Below are 7,870 nucleotides of genomic sequence, written 5' to 3'. Positions count from 1 at the left end.
CAGAATGTAATTCCTCAGATGGGCGTGAAGAGGCGCCATAGTGATATCAGTCAAATAGAACAATTAGAAAACAAAACAGGCTAAGCGATGTGATGGATTTGATTATGGAGGATTATAAAGTCAGTGGACTGATTATCTGAACTGTGGATAGAGCTGAACTCTGAGTGCAGGTGTGGGTCAGTGTAAAGTCTGTAACCCCATTAAAAATGCTGACAAATCCTGCTTGATTGTTGCTCTAACAACACAGGCTGAGCTGGTCAGACTTTTCCCATCACTTCTTATTATTCAGCTTCCTTATTACATGACTTATTCGACCAATAAACATCTGAGATTTTCCTTACTTTTGTGTTATTTAAAAGTAAATAAATCAAACATTTTACCTACGATATAACGCTAATTCAGTGTTAAACTTCCTTTCTACCAGCACCTACCAGCTGGCAAAGATGGACTACCGGCTCGATCATCTCGGCCTGTGTGTATGGACATGTAAGAAACTGTTAAAACTAAGAGGCCGTCGCTCAGAGGATTTAAAGCAAAGGAATGTAAGTTAATAGAAAGCTATTAGTTATAATTAGTAGAAAATATTCAGATCACGTTCAGAAAGGGAGGTGCACACCTTTTTTAAGGTGCAAACTATTATCGCATAGTATTTTTCTTTGAAATCTAACAAACCAAATGCCTCAATGGAATAAGTTGCATTTTTGTCCTAAGAGACTTGCCTTTAAAGACTAATAACTTAAATACACAAACATGGACAGAGCCAAGCGCTGAATCCTGTGGAATCTTGGATAGAATTACTGCTAGTAGCCTGCTGTGATGTTTCACTTTCCTGTACCCACTATCTGTCTCATCAATTCCACAGAAAGTGTGTATATTAATATTAATTGGTGCTGTCCTTAAGATAAATGTTACATTGCATACAGGAAATTTAATGTTTCGAGTGATACAAGAACATTAATCTACATTTGTAAGATTCTGCAACATCCTGTAAGGCTGTGGGGGGAAAAAACTAAGCATAATGTGAGTCGGCGGGTGTCTCAGATTGGCCCGCTTCAAAGCATTCGAGCTTTGTGCTTTCAGCTTGGACATCCTGAGCCCATCCGGTCCTGCTGGCAAAACTAGTACGTCCAACCCATTCATATAGAGTGTTCGAGTTGTAGCACGATTTTTCAGATTTACTAAGTGAAGATGACATTTTTGTAGAAAGGTCAATTCATTCCTAAGAAAAATCTGTGAAATACAAAGATCGGAGGTTTCACAAAAGCCTTACGATACAAATCTCATCAAGTGTTAGATTAGCACTACTAGTTAAAGTGCACCTGTTATGGTTTTTCAAATATTACCTTTCATGTCGTGTGTTATACGAGTCTGTTTGCGAAAGTATAAAGTCTGCAAAGTTTCAAAGATAAACGTGCACGACAAACTGAGTTATTGACTCCCAAAATTGGTTCAGAACCGATTCTGAACCAATTACAACAGACTGGGACATCTGACCAATCAGAGCAGAGTATGCCCGCTGAAAGGAGGAGTTTAGAATGAATCCTTTAGAACGGATCATTGAACGAGTCGTTTGTGACACTGGGGGGGGGGGAGGTAATGCTGCAGTTTAAATTATGAGCACGTTAAAGTGTTTTTTGACCTCGGATGCATGTAAATCTATTGTATGAGACCTCTAAAACAAAATTAGGCCCATTTCAAAACCATAATAGGTGCGCTTTAAAATGATCTGAATACAATTAAATGATCTTAGATTCTTTCTGCATGTTTTTGTTCTCTTACATTCCTTCTGTCTTCTCAATTTCTTTTTTTAAGTGTGAATCTTTAAGTTTAATGTGACTCCAGCCCCGAAATCAGACTTAAGTTACTGCTAAATGAATGGTTTTAACCTTGATTCATTAACTTGCTTTATCCACAGTACTGTATATCTATTATATCAGATATATTATAGTATGTTATAGAAAAAAATTATAATCCATGGGATTACCAATGATTACATTTTAATTTTATTTTTAAATTATTATTCATTAAAGAACGAGTTACATTTAACTTTGTGGAACATCCTGTTATCACTTACATTTGCGCAGCTATAATCAGTCTTTGACCAAATGTTTCTTTCACCTAAAATGAATAAGACAAAAAAAATGATTCAGGTTGTCATGTTATAGAGAAACCTGAAACCACAAATCCCTCCAGCCTAAAAAATAAAGTTATAGATCTACTTCATGTTACAGAAGTGCTGACACCGGCGATTCCTTCCATAAATAATTTTCTCCTCACAGACCCTTTTTTAATCAAATATACCTAATAAATAATTACTATACATGGCACTTTCTGAACAACTGAGCATTCAGCAGTGCTGTGCTACAAATATATTACATAATAGATAAGAAATACTGTGGTGCTCATAAATTTACATTGCATAATCTGCAAAATGTTAATAATAATAATAAAAAAAAAGTATCATTAAAATTGCATTTAGTTTTTTAAATTTTTTTATTTAGTTCTGTCCTGAATAAGCTCTTTCACATAACAGATGTTTACTTTTAGTCCACAAGACACAATAATAACTGAATTTACACAAATGAACCAGTTCAAAAGTTTACATACGCTTGATTATTAATACTGTGTGTCGTTACCTGGATGATCCACGACTGTTTTTATGTTTTGTGAGAGTTGTTCATGAGTCCCGTGTTTGTCCTGAGCAGTTAAACTGCCCGCTGTTCTTCAGAAAAATCCTCCAGGTCCTCCACATTCTTTACTGTTCCAGCATCTTCTGCATATTTGACCCCTTTCCAACAGTGACTATATGATGTCGAGATCCGTCTTTTCACACTGAGGACGACTGAGGGACTCGTACACAACTATTATAAAAGGTGCAAACATTCACTGATGCTCAAGAAAGCAACACTATATGTTAAGAGCCAGGGGGGTGTAAACTTTTGAACAGGATGATTGGTGTAATTGTTATTATTTTGTTCTTTTTTTTTTTTTTCCTTTAGTGCAATACTGCCCTTCAGAAGCTACATAAGATATTTACATGTTTCCCAGACGACAAAATAATGCCGTAGTGGTTTGTAAGTAGAGGTTTTTCAAGTAACCAGAGGTTGTGAGTTTAAATCCCAGTACTACCACAGAGAAAGTTTTGGGCCCTTGAACAAGTCCGTTAATCCGTTAACTGCTCAGTTCTGTGCCTGGATTGTATTTTGTCACTGCATTTACAGTATGTATGTATATTTGTATGAATTAGATCTAAGTGTTTAAAACATTGCACCCTTTGCCATCACAGGTCCCACAGGTTGTGCCAGGCGCTCCCAGTGAGCTTTTCCTGTCCTTGGCACTTCTTGACCCATAGCCTGTGCTGTAATGAAACGGGTACTTGAGCTACGCTATAGCTCTGATTCTCTCTGGGTTATTTTTAACCCAGTTCCAATTAAAGCAGCCCATTTGCCCTCAGGCCCCAGTGGAACGATAACATTTCTCCATGCCTCACTTCAGAAAGGCAGACAGGAGACATGATTAATCTTTTAAGAGCACAGACATGGATGATAAAATACTAGATTTCACCAATAACACATGATACACGTGTAATGTGTCAGTAATTAATTTAAGCGGTTGCTGAAATAAGTCAGATGTTGAGGGTATATACGTATGTTTCCAGACGTTGCATCAGATTTAGCTGAGGCTTACCAGCTCGTCAAGAATGTAGAATTTTATATCTGTGGCTGAAACTGTGTTATCTGACAAGTCTGAAAATTATTTACAGTGTGTCTTCTGACTTGAAGCTATGGAAGAAATACATCAAGGGAATGATTCCTGTAATATTGACAGCATCTATCTATCCCATGGTTATTTAGGCACCTGGCCATATCAAACTCCATCTTTTGTTACATTTAATGTTACCTGATGGAGGACGTACAAATTGCATCAAGCCAGTGGAAGACATTAAACAAGTAAATCCCTGAAGATCAAGAGGTTTCAGGTTGGTGGTAGAAAAGAAGACATAAATAAAGTTGATAATGATTGTCTTTTTAGTTACCTGGCTAGGTTTCTGTACATTTTCTTCCTACACAGGGTACCTGTGTAGGGAACCTGGAGCCTATCCCAGGGACCTCGGGGCACAAGGCGGGGGACACCCTGGACCAACCCATCACAGGGCACAATCGCACACACACTCACACACTACATACAATTTGGACAACCAGCCTACAAGGCATGTCTTTGGACTGGGGAGGAAACCAGAGTACCTGGAGGAAATCCCCCTTGGAGAACATGCAAGCTCCAGGTACATAGGGCGGAGGAGGGAATCAAACCCCCAACCCTGGAGATCCGAGGCAAACGTGCTGACCACTAAGACACCATGCCCCCTCACGTAAGAATCAATGGGTACAAAATGTAGCTGCAAGCATTTTAGTACAGGCCTACAATGTATACATCCATCCATCCTATACCGCTTACTCCTTCTTCAGGGTCGCAGGGGAACCTGGAGCCTATCCCAGAAAGCATCGGGCACAAGGCGGCGTACACCCTGGACAGAGTGCCAGTCCATCGCAGGGCACAATCACATACACACTCAAACACCCATTCATACACTACGGACACTTTAGACACGCCAATCAGCCTACCATGCATGTCTTTGGACTGGGGGAGGAAACCGGAGTACCCAGAGGAAACCCCCGCAGCACGGGGAGAACATCCAAACTCCGCACACACGGCCCCGGTGGGAATCGAACCCCCGACCCTGGAGATCCGAGGCAAACGTGCTAACCACTAAGACACCATGCCCCTCCACGTAAGAATCAATGGGTACAAAATGTAGCTGCAAGCATTTTAGCACAGGCCTACAATGTATACATGTGTTATTCAATTCAGTTTTAATGTATAACACTAGATCCTGTCTTAAAGCAGCATTACAGGAATCTGCATGTCGATTTAGATCACTAATGAGCAAGCCAGAGGCGACAGAAACACCCTGAGATGGCATAAAATAGAAACCTTGAGAGGAACCAGACTCCATCCTCTTCTATGTAACAGAATCAGGCTATCGAAAATATATTTTAATGTATAGTTTTCTTACTGAATTACTGAAGCACCTGCCTGCTACAGCTTTATGCAAAGAACTGCATGATCTTCATACGACAAACTTTTAAACATTCAGTGAGCTCCACCCCTTTACGAACAAACCTCTGTGAAAGGGAATGCTGATGTAATAAAGCTGTGATTTTTCTGAATTTACATGTATTTTTCACTCTCTGATATACAGTACACTATGTTACAAATTTATGAAGCAAATCTCTTTCAGATTATGGTTTGCTGTATATTTGTTCTGTTGCAAATAACTGAGTAATTGACTTGTTTATATAGAAAAGTACAATTGCTTTGGATTGTAAAAATGCAGACTCGCCATTAAATATGTAAAAGAAAAAAGTCTTATAACTAACTAACTATGTAAACATAAGCATAACAATAGTCTTATATTAATAAACCAGTGTAGAGATCCAAAGAGATCCCATTTAAAAAAAAAAAAAAATTACTTTATGATTTACAATCAAGTGTAATGACGTATAATTTCCATTAATTAATAAATAAAAGTACCTTCAGGACATTGTCATTAACTGTATTAACTAACCTAGCATTAATTAACTGTAGCTACTGTGACTTTAAGATAAACATACCAGACAAAATAGGTCAACGGTGCACAATTACAAATCTAAATTTAATCTACGTGATCGTACATAACGTCACACATACTGCAAAATATTAAAAACATCTAAGAATTTAGAGCAAGATCGAATATTTGCATCAGGCTACAAAACCGCATGAATAGTAAATCAGAGATTAGCAATTTTGTGCTGAGTTTGTATCTGCTGTTGGAGTGGCTTTTTTTTTTCTTTGGAAAGGTCTCCTTTGGCTTGTTCTGTTGGAAGATGAACATACACATAGCTTGCACCAGCTTTAAGTTTTGCGGTTTCTTAAGTGGATGTCTTCTAATACTAAATACCTAAATAGTGGACTTCAGGGTGTCCCAAAAGTCAGCATACATACTGTAGGGCAAATCATGGCTTGATTGGGAAGCTGTTGCAAGGTTTCGATGGACTTTATCAGGAAACATGGCAAGCACGTCACACTTACGACACTGTTGCCAAACTTATTAACAAATTCAAAAAGACTGGATGTGTTGTGGACCAGCTGAGAAGTGGACGTCCACGAACAACCACTGACCAAGGCGCAATAGGCGTGGTGCTATCCCAGGGAGCACAGGGTACAAGGCGGGGTACACCCTGGAGGGGGTGCCAATCCATCGCAGGGCACAATCACATGCACATTCACTCACCCTTTCATACACTACGGACACTTTGGACATGCCAATCAGTCTACCATGCATGTCTTTGGAATGGGGGAGGAAACCGGAGTACCCGGAGGAAACCCCCGCAGCACGGGGAGAACATGCAAACTCCGCACAGGGCAGCAGAATCAGAATCGCACAGGGCAGCGGCGGGAATCGAACCCCCAACCTTGGAAGTGTGAGGCTTTTTACAACACAAGTTTTACAACGCAAGTACGTAGCCATGTCGGCGGAAAATTAATTATCAGTGTCCCAGTGAGTAGTGAGCCTGGGTCCTTACCATTGGCCAAACTTGTGTACACAATACATTGATTCACTACCTACTGAACTAGGGAGTTGGTTGAGACATACCCTTTAGGTCCAACCATAATCATGCCCATCTGACCATCTAATCATTGCCTTAAGTCTTAAGGAGATGATTAGATGGTCAGGTGGCATGATTATGGTTGGAGCTACAGTCTTCAGGAAATGATTAGATAGTCAGGTGGCATGATTATGGTTGGAGCCACAGTCTTCAGGAAATGATTAGACGGTCAGGTGGGCATGATTATGGTTGGAGCTACAGTCTTCAAAAAATGATTAGATAGTCAGGTGGCATGATTATGGTTGGAGCTACAGTCTTCAGGAAATGATTAGATAGTCAGGTGGCATGATTATGGTTGGAGCTACAGTCTTCAGGAAATGATTAGATAATCAGGTGGGCATGATTATGGTTGGAGCTACAGTCTTCAGGAAATGATTAAACGGTCAGGTGGGCATGATTATGGTTGGAGTTGCCAGTCTTCAGGAAATGATTAGATAATCAGGTGGGCATGATTATGGTTGGAGCTACAGTCTTCAGGAAATGATGAGACGGTCAGGTGGGCATGATTATGGTTGGAGCTACAGTCTTCAGGAAATGATGAGACGGTCAGGTGGGCATGATTATGGTTGGAGCTACAGTATTCAGGAAATGATTAGACGGTCAAGTGGCATAATTATGGTTGGAGCTACAGTCTTCAGGAAATGATTAGACGGTCAAGTGGCATAATTATGGTTGGAGTTACAGTCTTCAGGAAATGATTAGACGGTCAGGTGGGCATGATTATGGTTGGAGCTACAGTCTTCAGGAAATGATTAGACGGTCAGGTGGGCATGATTATGGTTGGAGCTACAGTCTTCAGGAAATGATTAGATAATCAGGTGGGCAGGATTATGGTTGGAGCTACAGTCTTCAGGAAATTATTAGATAGTCAGGTGGCATGATTATGGTTGGAGCCACAGTCTTCAGGAAATGATTAGACGGTCAGGTGGGCATAATTATGGTTGGAGTTACAGTCTTCAGGAAATGATTAGATAGTCAGGTGGCATGATTATGGTTGGAGCTACAGTCTTCAGGAAATGATTAGATAGTCAGGTGGGCATGATTATGGTTGGAGTTACAGTCTTCAGGAAATGATTAGATAGTCAGGTGGCATGATTATGGTTGGAGCTACAGTCTTCAGGAAATGATTAGATAGTCAGGTGGCATGATTATGGTTGGAGCTA

This window comes from Ictalurus punctatus, chromosome 1, assembly GCF_001660625.3.
Source record: "Ictalurus punctatus breed USDA103 chromosome 1, Coco_2.0, whole genome shotgun sequence".
NCBI lineage: Eukaryota > Metazoa > Chordata > Actinopteri > Siluriformes > Ictaluridae > Ictalurus > Ictalurus punctatus.
This window is presented reverse-complemented; position numbering follows the sequence as displayed.